Source organism: Manacus candei, unplaced genomic scaffold, assembly GCF_025592945.1.
Source record: "Manacus candei isolate 608988 ecotype Guabito, Panama unplaced genomic scaffold, ASM2559294v1 h1tg000008l, whole genome shotgun sequence".
Lineage (NCBI taxonomy): Eukaryota > Metazoa > Chordata > Aves > Passeriformes > Pipridae > Manacus > Manacus candei.
The window spans coordinates 24,568,927-24,591,564 of NW_026138056.1; the positions used below are offsets into that span (position 1 = coordinate 24,568,927).

General features: G+C 36.7%; 1 long non-coding RNA gene across 1 annotated transcript in view; it reads right to left on the bottom strand.

The window, feature by feature from the left end:
* Positions 1–22,638, bottom strand: part of LOC127461570 (uncharacterized) — a 364,419-nt gene that overhangs the window by 341,684 nt on the left and 97 nt on the right. The gene's annotated exons all lie outside the window — the stretch shown is intronic.

Below are 22,638 nucleotides of genomic sequence, written 5' to 3' on the forward strand. Positions count from 1 at the left end.
CTTCATCTGCCCCAGCAAATTTGTATTAAGCAACAGCACACCTAAAGTAGCATCTTTCAAATGTGGTCTCACTCCTCTGTCTCCTTTTTCCACACATGAAGACTGAGGACATGTAGGTATGCAAGTTATATTGTTCGATTCAGAAATTAAATGCAAATTTGCAGTCCCTCTGTATGGTTTTGCCATTCACTTTAGCTCTAAATCATTCCTTCTGGGCAGAACAACTGTCTGAAGTACTCCACAGTACCTTGCTTTATCTTCAAATGGACAGGATTCCAGCATATAGCAGAAAGAAGTGGAATTCCTACTTGGAGCCAGAAATATCCTAGCTTATCAGAGAGGAAATTGGGCACTGGATTGTGTCTGGATTCCTTGTGCATCCCTGACATTTGTTCCTGAACCTGTGACTCTTTGCCAATATACTCAGTTTTGTGTAAAATTTAACCAGAACTAAATGTACTGGCAATCCTGGTGTGAGAAGTTTCAAAACTAAGTTTTGGTGGCACTGCATAATTTCACTGCATCAGAAATGGCTTAAGAGGGCTCTTCTCTTATTGTTTTTGTACTTTGCCTGGGGATAGAAAAGTATTACCTTTCTCCTCCTCCTTCAGTGAATATGGGGATTTATATCTTCCTTGCAAGGATCTAGTTGATGCTGGAGACAGCTTAATGAACATTTTTTCATTTCCTCTGGTCTGCACTATGTTCTCTAGGAAAAGGGGGAAAGAAAACCCTCATACAAAAAACTCCAGGTTGTTCCATAAAAAAACACAGTGAAATGATTCTTTTGATCCCCTCTGGCAGCCTGCTATTTACTGATTCTGCCATTTTCTATGCTTCTGAAAAAATTGTTCTTTCAACAAGTTAAAAGCTCACTTGGTTTGTCTGCACGTTCTCATGGAAAGCTAAATATGCCTTCTCTTTTTCCTTTAGTATGTAGCATGAAAATAGACAAGATCATTGGGATTTATATGAAAAGCATGGCTGGCTTCTAGTATTGGATTATAAAATGCAATTTGGGATCACTAAGGACAAATAGATATTTTTAAAACCTGATTAAGTACTTATTTTGGAAGTTCAAACATAGCAAGTGATTTTTAAAACTATTTTTAATGTTTTTTTACTTACAACATTTGCTATTTCAGAGGAAATCACATTCAACTATATTTTGGCAGATGATAGGGCAGGAAAAGTATTTGTATTATCCATAATTGATTGAGGAATACCATTACTAAATGGGTTTTAGAGAAAAATAACTGTATAGTTCAATCAGAATGTCTTCATCATGTAATCTTTCCTAAAAGACTCAATAAAGAAATAAAAGTGTCTTGCTATTTAATACAAAAGTTTAACCTGTTATGATATGAATAAGTGGAGAAGGATTTTGAGAACTTAATTTCAAGCACTGTCTGTTTAACGGATTTGTTAAAAACTCTTCACACTTCAGTAAACTTTACACACTGTACCTTTCATTCATTTCATCCTTGACAGGTTGAATGAGAATATACAATGTAGCTATTGCTTATTCATCTTTACTCTTTATGTGTTTTATTTTCCTTTAAACAAACAAGTATTATTGGCTTTTATTAAGACTTATAAGTGAAAAAACCCCCTGATAGTACAATTCAGAGAACACAGGAGTATGACACATATCTCTGATTACATTTGGAAATAAAGTACTTAAAATTGACAGCTATTTTTAAATCTGCTTATGTTAACAATCATATTTACAGATGATATTCATTCATTTAATACACCCAGCGTGTTATCTCTAAGTAGTAAAATTGTTATTCATTCACAGAAATGCATCCTAGTGTGACATTTCTCAAAACTAAATTTTTCCTTTGCTTAAATTTTTCTGACTAAAAAAAAAAACTCTATTAAAACACTTAACTGTTGCATTCTGTGAGAAACTAAATTATGTTTTTCCATTTCCCTAAAATTGTATATTTATTTTGTTTTTCAAACAAAAATTTTACTGATCATTTTTAGAGACCATATTTCATTTTAATGAATAATGGATGTATTTATGAATCTACTTAGTAAATAATGTGTGTAATTGAAGTCTGTGCTGGGGTGTTTAGAAGAACTCATGAAGATAGAAAATATTTCTGTGGGAAGCACAGAATGTGAAATCTAGTTTGTTTAGGTTTCACCTCACAGACAATAGGATACACCTATTTCTCTGTCACCTTTGTTGGTATGTATGCAGAACAGACATGATCACATAGAGATTTTCCCAGTAATTAATGAGAAACAAAAACCTGAATTTTAGTCACACCTTTTCTCCAGCTCCTGCTTCTCACATACTCTCCTGTACTGGTCAGCAGCAAAGAGAAGGTGTTGTTTTGGAAGAAGTCAGTGGAAGGCATCCAAAGTGAAAATCCTAGAAGATTATCTATCTTCACAAGTTTATTTTGGATTTTGACATTATTTTGTTAAGGGTAAAATGGAACTTTTCCGATATTTATTTATGTCATTTTATTAAATTAACCAAGCATGTTACCATGTTACCTGACACCAAGAAATGGAGCTGTTCCTGTGGCAAATTTTTTCTCAGAATGAAGTAAATACTGTGGAGATTAAGTGTAAAACAGGCGTCATATCTGGGGCCAAATTCAGATTCAGTGTCAGCTGATGTGAACCACACTTTGCTAAATGCACATGCAATGTCTTATACTCATGAAATCTTAACCCCAAAAAGAAGGATCAAGAACATATAAGGAAGCATAAAGGGTGCACGTCTTTTCCCCACTTCTTCTTAAATCTTCTTAGAGAGAACAAAGCCAAAAGGCAAAACAAAATATACCCCCCCCCAATTTTTCCTTATGCAGTGGGCTTTCTTATCCACAACAATTGCAAGTGGCTTCACCAGACTGGCACCCAACCTGTGGCACAGCATCAGGTAACAGATGCATGGGTATGTGGACAGACTGGCCTTTGCCAGGATCCATGGATCCATGAGGAACAGAGCATGAAGCCAAGCAACTGCAAGGGTATCACAGCTTTTACTAGAAGCAGGGCAGCCACACAAGACAGATCAAATTGAGGCCATTTTTGACTTCTCTGACACACCTTTACAGCTAGTCATACATGCATGATTTCCACTTCCATTTCACAGGCTGCTTTACAGTCTGGGATTTATCTCCCTTCATCTGAAGGTGCTTCAGCACACCTTCTTATCCTTCCTCATGACCAGTCTCTAAGTCCACATCAGTTTTAAGCTATGCTCTTGTTTCACTCAGGAGGTAATGGAGCTTCCTCGAGCACATGACTAAACTTCAGGCATTTTATAGCTCCTGTCAGAGTCCTCTGAGCACTCAGAGACAGGAGGGAGGGAAGGAAGTAGACAGGTGGGAATGATGTGCCTTTCTCTATACAACCCCCTTGCTTGCATTTTGGACATGACCTTCACTCTCACTGCAGTGCAGAGAATTGTTACACCAACCTATTTTGCTGTAAACAGAGGGAAGGACTTGACTTCCAGTCCCATTTCAATGCCATTCCCAAGTAAAGTGTCAAAAACCTCATCTTTCAATCACCACCCAAGGACATCCGAGATAATTTCTGCCCCTTGGTGGCAGAGTGAGATGAAGCCTATGTCTCTGACTTTAATGTGTGGTGCTCATGATGGCTTCTGTAACAAGACTATGTTAATCTATATTCTTTTGATGTCTATATCCTTTTAAGGCCAATCAGTGTTCACAATCACACAGTGTCTTTTGAAGACAGCACTTGATTTTAAACTCAGATGCTTTGTATTTCTAGTCCTTAAAGTAGAGTAAACAATAAATCAAATGTGTGTATTTGGCTCCTGATGATTGCTGTCTTCTGCATTCTCAAAAAGCAGTCAGCTCACATCTTCCTTTTGGGAGACTGGCTTAGGGCTTGTCTCAAAAAACTCCTTTCTTTACTCTGTTGTCCTCAGTCCCACCTACTGCTGCATCAAGGTCTATTCAAAACTGTGTTCATTCTTTTCCCTTGCATATTAAATTAACATGAGCTGTTCCTTCTGATGCAGAGGAAAAAATTGCATAAACTCTCAAAGCTGAAGTTCAGTTGGTGGCTGTCTAGTCAAACAGGGATAACCATGACAGTGACTTACCTGTGTAATTACTGTTTATTCTTTGCATTGCTTACTCCCTTTGCTCTGATAAAATAAAAAATAATCTCTTTAATTCAGTAACCATGTAGAAGTGCATAGGGGAAAGTAGAGTATGACCTTTACAGAAAGATAATGCAAATAATTGTGTTCTTCATAGCCTGTTTCTGTCACGCAAACTGCGTCATTGCCACAGCATGTTCCCTGTATACTCTTCTTGTTGTCCAGTTAAGGTTAGAATTAATTAGCCTTTGGTGTCTCCTCTGTCACTTCTTGTGAAAATCCTCTTGGGTTAGTCTTTAGCATGGATCTATCTACCACCAATTAGAACTGTCTCAGTGCTAAACAGATGTCATTTTTTGCTTTGTAACAAGAGAGCAGCTCTCTTACACAAAGTGACAGAATTTCCAATGGACTTATCATTCCAATTGAAAGTTTAGTGATATAGAATCTCTACTGGTAACCTACTAAAGAGGTTCCTAAGGGTTTGGTTTTTTTTTTGCTTCCTAGGGTTCCAAACACACAGATCATTTGGTTATAAATGAAAGAGCAGAAAATTAAGAATTAAATTGATTCTTATTTTGGATTGAATTTTCCTCAGAGTATTTTTCATGATTTGGGTGCTGATGCTGATTATCTCAAACTTTTTGATCTTTTTAAACATAAATATTTGTGGACATACCCTGTGTTCTGTCATTCTAAATATCACCCTATTTATAACTAAGGTGCAGCATAAATCAAGGTCAAAAACAACAAAAGCAAATGATTTATCCTAGAAATGACAAATATCAAAGATAAATAGAAATTCCATGCTACAGTTGGCACACAATTCATGCTTAAGAATGTATACCATTATGATATAAATAATCTGAGAAAAGCAATATATGTAAAATCTATATTATTGATGTTTTCTAAGTGGTCATATTTTATCTTAAGTTGTTGAAATAATTTATTCATTTGAGCCTGAAGTGCAGTAATAACTTCAGACGTAAGAAGCATGAACATAGCCACAACAAGGATAGTCCTAATAGACATATGTTGCAATCCTAAAGAAACAGGATCTTCTATCCATCTCCTCTGTAGTTTCACTTTTATTCAGTATCAAATTGTACACAGATATTTCCTCCACAAGCTGGTGAGTACAGTGTTTATGTAAAGTAAATGACAATGCAGATTATTGACCACTGATGATATAAAAGGCTTTTGCTAGATTACCAGGCTGTGGAATCTTTTAGGATTACAGTAATACTGACCACAGTAGCCGTGTAGCTGTGTCCCTGCTCTCTTTGGGCAGCTGTGTACACAATTGTATTCCAGAAAGATGAAAGTTATAGGCCAAGTACTGGGTTCAGTAAAAAAGGAATTGAGTAACTTTATCTCATCAAGCTCTACACAACTCAGTTTTGAGTGTATTTTGTTTTGGAAGGCTTGTTTTGTAATAAATCAGAGACCATTAAGACATCTGTCAGCTAAATTTACCAAGCTTTAACTCTCACATTTTCTCTCACTAAACCCAAAAAATATATTTACACAGTGTCCCTTAGATATTTTAACTCAAATAAATCTAAAATACTGCAATATTTTACTTACACAGAAATGCGTAATCATTTTGGAAAACAAAAATGAAGAATTGCGTGTTCCGATTCCTATAAGTGAACCATTAAAGGCATATACTATAGCTAAGTGGTGTTTATACCTAGTATAACACTAATTATATTGCTGCCTAGCCAATGTGTTGGCTTCTTCATTGTCATGAAATTCCAGCTGCAATGAAGCATGGTCTGGACTTTACTTTTCAGCCTCTAGCTTCTCCAGACAATTGAGTGTGAAGCCTTCTTCACACTCTTCAAATGGAAAATGGGTAACTCAAATTAGTTGACTCCCTATGGCCAGAGGGAACACCACTGCTGATGTTTTTTGTTCTACACTGTGACCTGCTGCCATCTCTAAATTAAAAACCAACTCTTCAAATTGAAGATTTTTCTTTCATTTGTTTAGATGAATCTAATAATTTTCCTTCCTGACTTTCACTGAAAATCTCTCTATCCTTATGAAAGGTGTGAAACACAAGACAGTTTCATGCTCTTTTTTCCTAATACAGCAAACTTTCTAGATGGCAATTCTGCCCATTACCATGGCAGCATTTTTTAGCAAGACATCTAAACAGTGAGAGTCAAATGGATTTTGTTTCAATTTTGCCTCAATAAGAATGAATCCTAAGACTTGGGATATTAAAATGCTACCAAATAGAACCTCCAAGGACAACACCATGGTTTTTCCTGGGTCATCCTTCTCGGTGTATTACAGCTCCCTATGGTGTGAAAAGTACCCTCCCATTCCAGCTGAGAACATATTCCTAGCAAAAGATAATTAAGAAAAGCAGACACTTATTTTTAAAATACTTGTCTTTTATAACTACATCAAAAGCTGAAAGACTTCTAAAAACTCAAGAAAAAAAAGATTGTTTTCTTAAAGTTGAAGTATCATCAATTCTTCTCAATAACTCAGAACTCAAAAAAAACCCCAACAAACAGTTCAGGAAACTCTAACAAGTACCAACTTTCTGAAAATTCAGCAAGTTATTTCAAACAGGTCTCTTAGTTTCCCCCACTTTGCTGAGTATTGGGATATTTGAATCATTTAGCTTCTTTAACTGAATTATTTTGTGCAACACAAGCCAGATTTTACAAGATCAACAGCTCATCATGAAACCGAGCCAATGCAGCACCACAAAATAGCTAAAGCAAGAGAAGAAACAGATTTGTTTAATTTTACACACATATTCCTTAGAAATCAGTGATGAGGGTAAAGAAAATCCAGAACACGTATAAAGCTTTCCTAAAAAATGTTTGGATAAAATTAATTTCATATTTGTGAAGTTTTCCACAGACTGTCGAAGGTTTAGTAGTAACTGTTGCCAAAACCTTAATTTCCGTCAGTTTCACTGCCCTTGACTTATTCTTAAAAGAATTCTTTCAAAGAACAGATTTAGAAGATAGTCAACAGTCAGGCTCTTAAAGTAGCAGGAATCATTAACAAAGCATCTTTTAACAGTGCTTTCTGAGATGGTGGGTTTTTCTCTTTGGAAATACAATTAACATCCATGTTTACATTTATTAATGATTAATAGTGGGAGTATGTGTATGTATTGTGTACATAAGAGAAAATATTTTTTTCAAGCAAAATGCTTTCTGTAAGACTTACAGGAAAAAAAAGTACAATCCAGTCAGTCTTCACATTGCGAAGTTTCACACGATTTCATAACTCTATACAGTCATACTTGCAGGGGTATATGGGCAAGAGAGGATTTGTCCATTTGACAGTTCCTAAGTATGTGAAAAAATGCCACAAGAGACACAAGAAAGATAACACACATGAGTTATATGTGTTCTTTTTTGCTCTTTTTAGCTGCTGGTACTGAGGATTGTAACACTTAGAATACCTAATTGTTTAATCTGAAAAAACAAACGTGATTTTACAGACGATTTGGGATCATTTGACTTTTCTCTTTCTGTTTTGAATATCCTAAATGCACAACTTTCTCACAGTGAGAGAGTCATTCTCACAGTTATGGAATGGAGATGTCATCTTGGCATGATTTCTCTCAACTTCTGGAGTCTGATTATTTTATGTGTGCATATAATAATTGTAGTACATGTCTTTTTTCTGTCCCTCAGCCTTTCCTGGAATACTACACAGCTAACACTAAATTAAAAGGACCTTTCTTCAGTTTAAAGTGAAGTAAAACTGGAGAGAGATGCGGTCTGGAGTAATAAGGAAAACATGGAGATTGAAAAGTACTTAACATTACTTACTGCCATGTTTGCAAATGTCAAAGAGCATTCACAGATGGAGGGGTTTTTCTGTGTTTAAAGACTTTATTGTCCTCAAGAAAGACATGAAATATTTCCATGAAGTTGTCAAGGGATAACAGGATGGTCATTAATACCAGTGTACTGAATGGGAAGGAAAAAAGACAGAGTCAGGAATGCTTGTAATGCTGCAATGCAAACATGACCTGCAGTACAGAGCCCAACAGCAACAAGGAATATTTCAGAAACAGGGGGCACAATTTAACTCCTTTTCTGCCATCTTGGTCTCATCCCTCTAAGGTGCATTTTAGCACTTTCCAGCTGGGAGAAGCCAAAATTTCAACAGTTAACATACAATTTCAGATATCACAACTGCAGGGAGAGAAATAAATGCTAAATGGCTGGTCCGCTAGCCAGTGGTATGAGGGTGCATCTGCTTCCACCTCATTTGTAGAACTCTCTGAAATACCAAAGATTTTAAAGAAACAGCAAGATTTACCAACAGCTTTTTACACAGCATCAAAGTACCAAAGGCAGGTGTAATCAAGTAGAGTTTAGTTTTCACTGTTAAACATAGGGAATGTTTCAGAAACATGATCTCCAGGGAAGATGAGAAGCCCAAGAATCAACTCCAAAACATCTTCAAGGCCAACAGCTTCTGTATGTGAAACAGGAGGTCACAAAACTAAGTCTTTAGACTAAATAACAGCAGCTACTTCATTCAAGAGATCTGTTTGATAGATATACACTAAAATACAGAACAGCATTAGCCAAAGTCTAACAATGAAGCAAATGTCGTTTCTATCAAAAAGGACAAGAAGGGGCAGGTGAGCAGGTTTTAGAATCATAGGATTGTTTAGATTGGAAAAGACGTTTAAGATCATCAAGTCTAACTGTTGCTCTAGCACTGACAAGTACAGTGATAAACCATGTCACTAAGTCCTACATCTACAGGTCCTGTAAATACCTCCAGGGATGGTGACTCAACCACTTCTCTAGGCAGCCTTTTCCAAGGTTTGACAACGCTTTCCATGAAGAAATTTTTCCTAATATCCAATCTAAACTTCCACTGGTGCAACTTGAGGCCATTTCCTCTTGTACTACTGCTCGTTATCTGGGAAAAGAGACCAACTCCCTACCTGGCTACAGCCTCCTTACAGGTAATTATAGACAGCAATAAGGTCCTCCCTTAGCCTCCTTTTCTCCAGGTTGAACAACCCCAGCTCCCTCAGCCACTCCTCATAAGACTTGTTCTCCAGACCCTTTCCCAGCTTTGTTCCCCTTCTCTGGACGCACTCCATTACCTCAATGTCCTTCTTGTAGTGAGGGGCCCAAAAGTGAACACAGGATTTCAGGTCCAGCCTCACCAGTGCCAAGCACAGAAGGACAATCAGTGCCCTGGTCCTGCTGGACACACTATTCCTGATATAAACCAAGATGCCATTGGCATTCTTGGCCACCTGGGCACACTGTCCACTCATGTTCAACTGAATGTCAACCAGCACCTCCAGGTCCTTTTCCACCAGGCAGCTTTCTAGCCACTCTGCCTCAAGCCTGTAGTGTCACAGCAACTCCTATATGGGGCCTTGACCCATTGATTCAGCCTGCTAGAACTTCACTTTTAAGGCATTGGCAATAAGTTGTTTTAGTGTCTACTACCTGTTATTATCAGTCAGGTATTTCTTGCTTAGGCCTTTATATGGGTTACAATTCTACTTTCATTAGCGTGGTTTCTCAATGTCTGTCAGCCATACACTGGGAGACATGAGTGGCATCTGCCACATGGGGGTTTTGTCTTCTTATACTCTCCCCAAGGTAGATATTGTTCATGAAGTAAAATTGTTTTCTCTGACAGATTTTACTTCATCATACGTACATACTGCAAAGCATTTATGTTAAATAGAGCAAGGTCAAAGAGATGGCTTCTGTCTCCTGAGGGAGTTCATTTCACTGTCAGACGCCAGATTTTAAAGTCACTTGTCTCCTACAAAGACTCTCATCCTTGGGGGAAAAAGTTGTATTTCAATTGAGGGTCCGCCAACATGAGGATATACGCATTTAAAAAGACGTAACAGCTTTTAATTTACTGACTTAATTCACCCTTGTTCTTCAATTCATCACCAGTCATTTCTGTTTTTTCTTTTTATCTCTTTTTTTTTTTCCACAATAAGATATTCTATTTCTCCTCATTTTTTTGATCAATGTATCTGAACAACTGGATACACAGTGATGTGTTGAAATTTTACAACTGTTCAGCGCTGGTCTGCCAGTTCACAGTACTTTTTTGTTGTTTTACAACTTGCCATTCATTTTGGTTTCCTCTCTACTCTTTTCCAGGAGAAAAATACATTTCCTAAATTGAAAAGGCTGAAAGGACTAGGGAAAGAAAGAATTTCAAGGTTCTAGAAAGATAAAGCTGAACATAGGATGAAAAAAATAGCTGAGTAAATACAATCATATTTGTCATGTTTTTTGCACTGCTTTTTCTCATGAGCATTAGATTACTTCTTCCAGTTTATTTAAAGTAGAAGATTCACTTTTAGCATGATTTATTGCAATCAGTAAAGATTGATATCATATGCTATTAAGTCAATTGCACAGTTACATTAAACAATTAATAAACCACTGAAATCTCAAGTGTAACAACAAAGCAAATATTGTTATTGGAGCCAAAGTACCGCAACCATGAGAAATACTGGGATAGAAGGACATTAGAGTCACATTTCAGCTAACGAAATATGAGCAAATCCCTAACAAAAAAAAAAAAAAAAAGAAAGAACAAGTGTGAATGAGGAAATATAAGTTAATTTAAGGAATTTTTAGTTCACAGTAAAGTAGCAAAATATAAGTAGAATGTGCACACCTAAATGTTTCCTCATTGTCCTAAGTTTACCAAAAGTAAAATTACAGCAACCTGAATGTACACACTGGGTTAGGGAACATTAATCTAAGTGAAGACATGCTCCTATCTCACCTCTGCTTCCTTCCTTCCTTATCTTGTAGTGGGTTTAGTAAGCAAGCTAAACACTGTGCTGTCTTCAGTGTGAGCCCTGTTTAGAAAGAGCCTCCACAATCAAAACACATGTCAGTCACAGCTAATATATTATACACAAATCTCCTGTGACAGAAGAATCAGATTTGCTTGGCATAGGCAAGGAACATGGTGAGTCTGTATAATATAACTTAAAATTCACCTCATACTTAATCAAGACCAATAGGACAAAAGAGGTGATTCTACCTGTCTTCTACTCCACTCTTGTGAGATCCCACCTGGTGTACGGCATCCAGTTCTTGGATCCTCAGCACAGGAAAACATGGACCTGTTGGACCGAGTCCAGAGGAGGGTCATGAAGATGCTCACACAGCTAGAACACCTCTCCTATGAAAACAGGCTGAGGGAGCTGGAGTTGTTTGGCCTGGAGAAGAGAAGGGTCTGGTGAGACCTTATAGCAGCCTTCCAGTATCTAAAGGGGGTTGCAAGAGGGCTAGAGAAGGACTTTTTACAAGCACATGGAAGTGATAGGACAAGGGTCAAAGGCTTTAAACTGAAAGAGGATAGGTTTGGATTAGATATTGGGAAGAAATTTTTCTCTGTGAGGGTGATGAGGCACTGGAACAGGTTGCCCGGAGAAGTTGTGGATGTCCTATCCCTGGAAAAGTTCAAGACCAGGTTGAATGAAGCTCTGAGTAACTTGGTCTAGTGGAAGGTGCCCCTGACCAGGGCAGGGGACTGGAACTGGATCATCTTTAAGGTTCCTTCCAGTCCAAATCATTCTATGATTCTATGAATCACTCCAACATTGTAACACATCTCTAATTAAAAGCTTAGGAGTGAATTTCCTAGACACACGCTTTTCTTACTTGAAGAAGAGGTTCTTATGTCTATACTAGGGAAAGAAATTATGCATTTCCTTTTTCTGTATCTCTGAAAACGATTTCAAACAGTGAAATAGAAATATATCGTAGCCAGACTAGAGAGTCTTCTTTTCTTCCAAATATTCCAGTGATTTATGGATTTACACTAATCATGCCCCTTTAGACTTTGAGATATGCAATTTTGCGTAAATACCAATATTTTAATACCATTGTCTACTAACATTTTTGATACTGGTTACTTTAATGGAAGGTCTAGGAAAAATGAAGTAACAAAAAATTTCTTTTTTTTCTAGGACTTTATACTAGAGACATGTTATTCATATATGTTTATATAAAACAGTAGTCATAATATTGCTATAGCTGAAGTCAGACCAAGAACAGACAGCTACACTCATTTCACTTATATGTAAGAAGTGCTACTCCTGTCAAAATCTCAAGTCTGTTCAGGAGAGAATTGTAGTTGGGCAGAGGCCTTTTCTGACTGATTTTCTAGATATCTAAGAGAGAAGGAAGACGAGAATAAGAAACATGCAAGAAAAAAGACAGAAAAAAAATCCCCAAACCACAATAGATATCTTTGTGTTCTGTTTTCAGAGATGCCCAGATAGCGAACACGGAAACATGGTTCAAGTGTTGCTTCCGTAACAAAATGAGACACCACCTCTTAAGCATAGTTAGTGGTTCAGTGTATTGTTGACATGCTATTAGCTCAGCATCAGGCAGTTGGGATGCTCTCAGGTATACCTCCATACTGTATCAGTAGGCTGCCTACAAGCATTTCTGCAATCATTGTAACTGCTGCCTAGGAGTTGTCTGTATAAACCGGAGGCAAGTAGAGTTGGAAATATGCCATGCTTCTGGCTTCTTTGAGACTCCACTGTAAGACCGATATGAACAAAGCCAAAGACTGGTAACATGATCCTGAAAAGAACTCCAAACCCCTCTAGTGAAAGTACGCTGTTGTACGCTGATTGCCAGAGATTTGGTTTAAATTATAAGGGATTTTTAAAAGTAAAAATCTATGGACAAAATAACCTGAAGTGAAAGGAAAATCTTCCTTAGAGACAATTTGATCTGAAGCCAGGAGAAAATAAAAGTGTGTAAATACCACTAAGAGTGGCAGATATTTTGAGACACAATAAACACTTTTTTTATGCCATCTTTCAAAGCAATAAGCAGTAATAATGTTTAACTGTCATAAATAAACACTATACCTGTCTTATAGTATTCATATGGCACAAATCTGTCTATAACTGTGTGAGAAAAGAGAGCTACATCCTCAGTAGATCTGTGCACCTTCAGAATCATGCAGGGCCTATAACCTGGCAGGCAAGACATGTCTTGTCTTTCCCCAGCTGTGCACCTGCCTGTGGGTTAGCAGAAGACAAAGGGATAGGATTTTCTCTCCTGTGATTTCAAGGCATGTAATTAACCTGCTTCTATTTACTGGATACACAAGTGCTCCCGTGAGAGTGAACTGTGCTTCTTTGAGTAGTGTAACAAACAAACAAAATAGACTAGCTGTTTAATTAAGTAATTGCCTTAACGATGCCCTCCCAGGCACAAACATTGGTGGTTTGGGAGAGAGCTTGAATGGTGTTGACTTTTGGTCATGTTACAAAGGCCATTTATTTACTCAGATTTCTTCTCAGAGAAGAGCTGAATTGACAGCTGTTTCCTCTGATTATGGAGGAGAGTTTTTGGCATTCTGGATAATTTGGTTATATTTTACCACTCTGTAGCTTTGCTTTTCTTAGTTGATTTAAAAAATAATATCTTTTGAGATTTATTCCAACTCAAACCAAATAAAACAACTTTAAGACAAGTGTACATTTTTTTCCAAGTTTAAGAATTTAGTCTGTAAATGAAATTACAAAGAAAAAAGTACATATTAATTCAATGAGTTGCCCAATTTCAGACCAGTATGGTATCTGGACGGTAATATTTACAGGGAATTCACTGAGCCAACATAAATCCATGGCCAGCAGTATTCAAAAGGAGAACTGAAATACTTCCAAGGAAAAAAAAAAAGAAAACTTGCTATTTAATTATTGATTTTTTTTTCATGCTACCTTTCTTTCCAAGATTTGGTCATCCTTGACAATTTTTTAAACAACTATAATCAAAAAGTAGCAGTCCTCAGCAATCACCCATCCATTACACTGCCCCAGCAGAAAAGTAAATCCGGAGAAATTCTTTACACTAGCAAAATAAACACCACGCTCCTACAGCATCCCTCCTTCAAATTTGAAGATTGAAACTGGTTTTTTATGGCATAAAAATAAAAACTGGCAGATAGGAAATCAGTGAAGGGGGAGCTTAACAAGAGAGCCACCAGACTGGGCCCCCACAGAATCTGCTTCTCCATGTACTGGTTACTACCTATGTCCTGAAATCAGCTCCTGACACGTCTATATCTGGAAGAAAGGAGGTACAACATCTCATCGTGCAAAGCTTATTAACCCACTCACACTGCTAATGTCTTTCTAGTACACCTTTGAGTGCACTTGCTTTCTGTAGCTACAATAAATGGCTCCTAATCAACAAGTAATTAATGATCATACATGCTGATGGTTCACCAGCTCATGGAAAAAAATGCTACTCTACTTTATATAAGAGCAATGAGACGAACAATAATCTTATCCCCAAAGTTGCCTCTCCTCTTATTTGACTGGAGTACATCACACTCTTCCTCTGTCACGCTTCAAAGCTGTTGATCTTAGAGAAACTGTTCTCATGCTCAAAGTGGGCAGCTGCTGCCTGTCTGTGGGAAATGAGCTATATGTCAGCAAGGCCAGGGCCTACAGCACCATCAGCTCCTTGTCACACCTTAATAATTTAATTTCTAAGTACTGGAATGCAGTACAGAGGTGTTACTCTGTCATCAGTTTTAAACCCTTAGGGGTTAATCCCTTAGGGTCTCTGTTCGCTTCTAATCGCCACAGTAGTGTTTTCCAATGTGTAGCTAATTGTCTCCCATCTGACAGAGTGTTGTATATGATTTAGGGCTGTGTGATGGATCTGCCATCCTGGTAGATGGCTTAGCTAATGGTTCATCCAGACAGATGCAACTAGCAGTGCAGAGCCAGGAAAATGTTTGGTTTTTTTTTTAGTAGCGTGGTAATTTATTAATGGCACTGCTCACTTTTGGGACTTGTATAACTCATCGTAGAATTTTATTTTTCACACGTGTATATGAAGGGAAATATAAACATATATTGCCTTTAAACCCAGACTGAGCATAACTCAGAGTAAGGTGTCCCAAAATTTGATCTCATCAACATTTTTGTCAGATAATGCGATACAAATAAAAAATGCAGACTAGCTGCTTGTGATTGTTTGCAGACAGTTTAAAACAAATAAAAAAACTTGAATAAAAACTTCCTGCAACTTTTGTGCACACTCACATAATAGAGATCTGTATTAGAGGAAGAATCATTGGCATAAGGATTGAAGTTATGGTCTCTTCTGCTTATCCTTGATGACTGTCCAGCAAGGAATAAGTTAGGAATTTGTACTGCACTTTTGTTAAAAATCTATGGATGAAGTCCAGTGGCTCTCCTGATATTCTCTCTCTTACTAAAACATGTTGTAATGGCCAAGGTTATGCATAAGCTGCTAATGAGTTCATATAACAGTTGCTCTGTTTCTGGCAGATGTTACAGGTAACACAGTTCATTCTGTCCTTTTTGTAATGCATTTTGTGATAGTTTAACAGTGAAGGCACTATGTCTGACCAAATTTCATGCAGGCATGGGAGAGTTATAAAAAATATAAACATCCTTTGTAGTAGAAAAACACAATACAGCGTCCTTTGGGCACAGTATCTGTTCTTTCTTTCAAGGAGACCTCCTGTCTAAATGATAGGTATTTCATCATCCCTGTTTTTCTTAATTTGTTTATATTTATCTTTATTTTAGTATGTGTTGACTGTTCTACTGCAGCAGGAACTCTTAAATGAAAATATTGAATCCAAATATCATATGAAAGTCTTCACATGAGATGACACCTTTTTTTGTATTGCTCAGGGAGGTGCTAAAAGAAGTGGATGATTTTTATTGCTTATAATGGGCACTACTCCAGAGGATCAGAAGAGATAAAGGGTTTTGTTTTATTTTATTTTACATTTTTTCCAAAGAGGAGATTGCTAACTACTTTAACAAACCTACTGCCTTGTTCAACAACTTGGCACAAACTTCAAGGGGCTATTCCAGCTGCATCTGACTGATCCTTGCCACAAATAGAGATTAAATAGACTTTCTGGTATTATGGGTGTCTGTCTTCTTTCATTCCTACTGGACTTTACACAAACTGTCCTTCACACTGGCTAGTTTTCAAGCATGAAAATACAAGGTGTGGATTAATCTATGGGCAAAGCGCATTTTATTGGACCTAAGTGTTTTTACTATACAAATAGAACAAAAAGATCTAGCAAGAAAAATAAACAAGCATTTGCTTAAATTATCTTGATGTGAGAATTTGGTGTATCCAAGAGAAACTTTGTTTACTTTCTTTTCCAAACACATTCCTTTGAAGTCAGTAAAACTAGAGGTATTTAATTTGTGTCCGATAGTCCCAGGATCACATGCCCAGTTGCAGTAATCTTTTTTTACATATTTTCTTCTAAGACAAGCTAATGAGTCCCATTCATTGCTCTCATTTATGTTTTATGATGACATTTCAGAAGTTGTGTTGCACCGAGTTACATGCTTGGGCTCACAACTATGCAGAGGTAGTGCATATTGGCACCATCACTATGCCTGACAGGGAAAGGTACATTTGCATAGCATATATAAATTTATTTACAGTCAACAAAGCAATACAATGAGAGGTGTCCACCCAGTTGAATAAGACACTCAAAAATACCTTTACAGGCAGAAGTTCATTTGCATAGGATATAAGGTGAAGAATTGTGTTATTGTCTTAATTAAATCCATTTGCAGGACTGGACAGGATGTCCTGAAGACAAATTCAGAAGTTTATCTTAATTCTGATAGCCTCCAGGGACAACACTGAAATCCAGATATAGAAGAAGGGTGCTGAGGGTGTCAGGATATTTCAGACACAAGAATTCTCCTCTGTCTGTAGTTCAATAATTGTTTAGCTGCCCATGCCTTCCATATCACCCCCCTCTTCTCACAATAGTTCCGGCTTTCCCTTACTGGCCCATGTGTACTTTCTTCAATGTACTCTTGCCTTCTCAGTATAAGATTCCCATTTAGTCAACCATGATCTAGCAAACTCATATTTTTGTATCTCCTAGGATTAGTTTAATTGTTTTGGCAGCATTAAGAATGGTATGATGCCAAAATGTCCTTTTCTTGCATTCATTTTAATTACCTTGACTCGTCGCTTAAAGTGAGTGAGAAGAGATATGGGGATTTAATTTGCAGTAATGAGCAATGAGAAAAGAAAGTATCAAGTACTTGACAAGATTTTTGTTAGTACTGTTTATCACTAGATTTGGGGGTTCAACCTAAACCTAGTTTTAACAAAGGGGAGTTCATCAAGTTCACTGGCTTAAGATCAGACTCTAAAACACAATCTTATTTTGCAGTCCCCCAGCCTATCGAACTGAAACAGTTCAAAAAACAAATTAATGGTGACTGAACATGAGGCATTGGTTCAGAGACACATGAACCTAAGATTTAAGAAATCTAAAAAAGTCTAAATGTTTTGCGTTAGCAAAGTTTTCATGTTTACCCTTAGAGCATGGTTAACATTCTTAAATGTTGGGATTTATTATGTGACAAAGTGTTATGCAGGTCCAATAATTTTTGTGGTGTCACAGATACCAGTAAAACATCTAATATGTTCTTTTTGTTAGCTTATTGCCACTTGAAATTACTGTAGACCACTTACCACAAAATCTGAAAGTAGTTAATGCGCTAGTACTGTACTATTTACTATAGAAGGGGAGATAATTAGCTACAATTAATTCACTACATCCAAGGTTACTTCACAACATCAAAATCCTACTATTAAAGATAGCACTAGAAATTTCCTTTCCATCAAGTTACCAAATGTGATTTATCCAATGGACATTTTCCTGGCACACTAATTTGTCTCAGATGTTTTCTCTGACTCTGGGGTAAGAACCAGTTTCTGGAGGGTGTCTTACATTCTTCAAGAAAACAGCCTGGACAATTAAGTTGTGCCTTAGGAGTTTTGAGACTGGCTTTGATACCCAGCTAGTGTGAGGAAACCCCAGTGTTTACAGTCCGAGAATTAAAAGTTTCTGAATCACTGCTTTATGACTCCTCACATCAGAGTCATTGGCAGTTAAAGGAAATAATTGCATCTAGCTTAACTGGAAAAGATGATCATTCTTGTTTTGGTACTACTAGTTTTCATTGTTGTTGTGTAGCTGCTATTTATAACACATAATTTTTGTGTTTCTGCTTCAGTTAAGCATACTTTCTTCCTCACAAAACCACAGTGCTTTGCTTCGGAGTCAAGTATTGAGATTAAAAATTGAAGCCAATGGAAATTTCTAAGATAAAATTAATTTATTTTTGAATAACAGAAGAAAAAAAAGAAATTACAACAGAAACCAGTGAAGTAAGATTCAGTGATTAAACTGATATTCCTTCACTGCAGATATATTCTGCAATTTAACAAAACATTTCAGGTTGAGCTAATTTGTCTTTCTTGAAAATAATTTAATAACAAAATAATTTTGACATAAATTTTGGCCCAGTTCTGCCAGGAATCTTTTTCTGAATCATCACGATTTCAGTTCTCAAAACCAGAAGCCCATTATCCCAGATGATCACAGTTTAAGGGAGAAAGTCAGTCTTTGCAAGTGGGTTCTAGGTAACTTAAAGTTATAAAAATGGTCCAGTTGTGCCTGTTCGTAATTGGATAGACAATATGAATCGGATTATGTGAGTGTTTTTACTCTATTTTACTTAACAGTAGAAGGTAGGCAGATGTCAGAAAGGAATATTACAGCTTGGTGTAAGATGCCAGACTGCAATTTGTGACAATAAGAAACATAAATCAAGGGGGACTGAATCCAAGAAGACACTGACATTGTGACACTTCATCACTGCAAGTAAATATCTTCACCAAAAGACTGGGTATATTGCCCTTTGCCAAACTCCTAAAATGTCTGGGGTTTAGGGCAAAGTTGCTTAAAACAGAGATGCTCTATTCTAAAAGCACATGGAGGTAGTCTGGATTAACAGTCTTTGGGTCAGATTTAAAACACTTTGATGAAACCATGTGTAGAGTCTTGGACTGTGCTGTCCCTATGCCTTGGATAATGCAAAACTTCAGTCTTTAAACCTCCTAAACTTACACTTCTCTTGAGTTGTCTATTGACTTTAAGAAGAAAAAAGTATGAGAAATAGAATCTTTTAGGCAATAATAAAAATAATAATAAATACTGTTCAAGCAAATATTTTGGATTCAGTTATTTCTTGAAAACTTGTCCCTGATCATTAAATTTTTTACGTTAAACCATGTAGATACTGAGCGTATTGTTAGATTTTTATGCACTGGGACAATTCCAAATAAGCTTATTTCTGCCACTAAATCTAAAGAAAAACGCATTGACACAAAACTAAAAATTGTTGACACTTACAGAAAAAAATGTGAGTAGTTTTTTGAAGTAATGATCAATTTATTACATGTAAAAGGAATAAGATGCCATTGCAGCAATTTTCTATGTTTTACTCTCTAATAGACTAATTTGTGATGGGGATGTTTCAGACATTCACTACAGATTGTATTACTGTGTTCACCAGTTGCTCTGGTGCATCTTCTCCAAAGTCACCCACCACTAACCTTAAACACTTAAAAATTTTCCAGAGATTAACCCTGCTTAAAAAGATGGGGACATTTAAGATGTGACAAGCATAGGGGAAATACAGGAAACATGAGTGATCTGAGATTTCCAGCTCCTACTAGATCGCGAGTGACAAAAAGCACAATTTGGAGAAAACCACAGGTAGATTGTCTATAACTGTGCCTTCTTTGCTAAAATGCAAGACTTTCCTTCCTTCAAGGATATCTCTTTTAGCCATGTGCTTGATGCTTACTTAGCATCTGAAATAATTTCCTTGAGAACTGAAATTTTTCTATGCATTTACAAAGCAGCTGCTAAAAGTTATGTTAATTCCTTGTATTACTTTTACAATCCAACTTCAGAAGACTGATATTACAGCAGTACATTATAATCAACTACTCGTTTTTATCATCATGAAGTTATGTAGTGATACAAGCTAAAAAATCCATAAAATATTTCTACTTGCATTCCTATAGAGTATAATTCTAACACGCATCCATCTGCCAAGTAAGCATTCATCTGCAGCTTAAAAGAGAGGCCTTCCTAGTCCTTTTTTTGGTGTTTTCTTTTTTTTTTTTTTTTAATTTTATTTTATTTTACTGCATTTTGCTAGCTAACAATATCTGATTCTTCTGCAGAATTCACATTTTCCAGAAAACTTGGGGATAACAGCTACAATTCCTAAAACAGTAAATAAGTCCTAGCACTCTCTTTGTGTTTTATATCTCAAAGATGAGAGAAGTGAATTGTGTTACAACACTGTAGAATCACCCCCTGAGGTGTTACCTACTCAAATCTAATAAATTATACAATTCTGTTGCTAACAGAATTTTTCTCCTTTCTTCTTCTCAAAGTCTTCTCCAAAACATACAAGGTATACTGTCCAAAGTAACACTTGGATGGTCCTTTAACTTCCAAGAATCCTGTCTCAGACACTTTGACATTTTCATGTTTTTCAATGCAAACACAGAGATACTTGAGAACACTGTACTTACTGCTAGATGACAGTCCCTTTCATAAACATAAAATCGGTATTTGAAAAGACTGGGTGATTTACTGGATACATTTTAGAAGCTTCTTTGGAGAGACAGATCTTGATAAATGCCACTTCCTTTTTCTTGTGTGCTTTTCTTTGTGGGTGGGTTCGTTTGTTTGTTTTTATATTGCTTTACACATAACAACATTTTGTTCTTTTCTTCCCAAACATAACTAATAGTTGAAGGCAGGAAATAATAGAAAAGAAATGACAATTCATTTCTATATAAACAGTAGATATGTTAATTAGCATTTCCCCCTAAGGGAAAGCCATGTTTTCACAACCAGCACAAACATCATTCTGTGGCCAGCTCACAACTCCAGAGTTCAGTAGATCCAGCTTTCATGGGATAATACAGAAGGTATTTCAGAAAAGCTTAACCTGTACCTTTATAAATCCTTTATTTTTTTATGTTTTGCTGATTATGTATGTTTACTATCACATAGCACAAACTGAAAAAGGAATAAATCTCTATGAGAATAGCTTATTCACCGAATGGGAAATTGTTGAACTTTCTGTACTTTGTATAAGTCAATCAAAAAGTCTTTCTCTTGCAAAAAGCATATTGCTCATACTCTTTTATTGCTGTCTCACTGATATCAAACAGAATGGAGTTACACAAAGTGATGTTATGTAGTGAAAGACAATGATTAATTAGGTGACTACGTATGAGAAACAGGAAATTATATAGCTTCAAAAATATCTGAGATTTTGTTCCCTCTCTGGAACACTTTCTGAACTTCACTTTCTTTGGTTCTTACCCAGTGATCAGTAGAATATAATCTCAATATTTTGCATTCTGTTTGAAAATATTTTTTCATCTTCTATGCTCTAATTTTACCCCAAAATTTCCTAAGATTCAGACACCGATTTTCAGATGATAAACACAAATATTAGTATTCATTAAGCTAAACAGAGGTCATTATTATTATGCAATTAGTCATAGAGTACAAGCAATAAACCGGAAATAAAGTCTGCATTTCATCTGAAGTTGTGGGCAGTTTCCTATGGGTAATTTTCGGGAGCAATTCTACTTATCTGTGATTAGCTTGCGCTTCTGTGACTCTCTGCAGTTCATATAGTTGTACATACACACAAAACTCCCCATACACAGTAGGGACCTGCTTGTCTTTTTTTTTTTTTCTCACTCTTTCTGCTATTTCTCACCTGAAGAAGCACCTTAGGAATAGAACTTTCTTTTCATCCTAGTGGTTTATGGATATCCAATGTAGCTTTAATGTCTTCTTTGGACTTCAGCAAAAAAGAATAGTTAAAACCAACACCACCACCCCCTCCACACACTTATTAGTGAGACATTTGTTTTATTGGGCAAGCAGTTGACATTCTGCACTTGTATGAGAGGTTGCTCACTGCAGCTGATTGGGTGAGCAAGAAAAAGAGAAGAAAAATTATTGTTTTTAAAATATGGGATGAATTACAGATCAAAAAATATTTCGTAATATTAATCCTTTAGACTGAGGCATGCCAGAAATGGTTCTTTCAAGCTGTGATAAGGAAGGAGGAGAAATGCAGAAGCAGTGAGGTAGGAGGAAAGAAGTTACCCATGAGCAATAGAAAGACTGTAAAGAAGACAGGCACATTTAAAAGATAGCAGACTTACTGGGATGAAATAATGGCTGGCCAGAATAGCCATCAGTGAAACTGTTCCCATATCACATAATTGTCCAGTCCTTTCCCAGTACAAGGCAAAGATGGGATGAGTAGTTTCGAGGAAAAAAAAAATAAAAAATACTTTCTGAATTACAAATCCTAATTCATCTTCCTGGGAGGTGCAACACAAGCAAGATTATGCAGTGGTCCATTGAGCAAGACTTGTGTTTCTAGCTGTGGTTAATGTCATAGAACCACAGAATCGTAGAATCGACCGGGTTGGAAAAGACCTCCGAGATCATCAAGTCCAACCCTTGATTCACCACCGCCGTGGTTACTAGACCATGGCACTAAGTGCCACATCCAGTCCCATCTTAAAAACCCCCAGGCACAGTGAACCCACCACCTC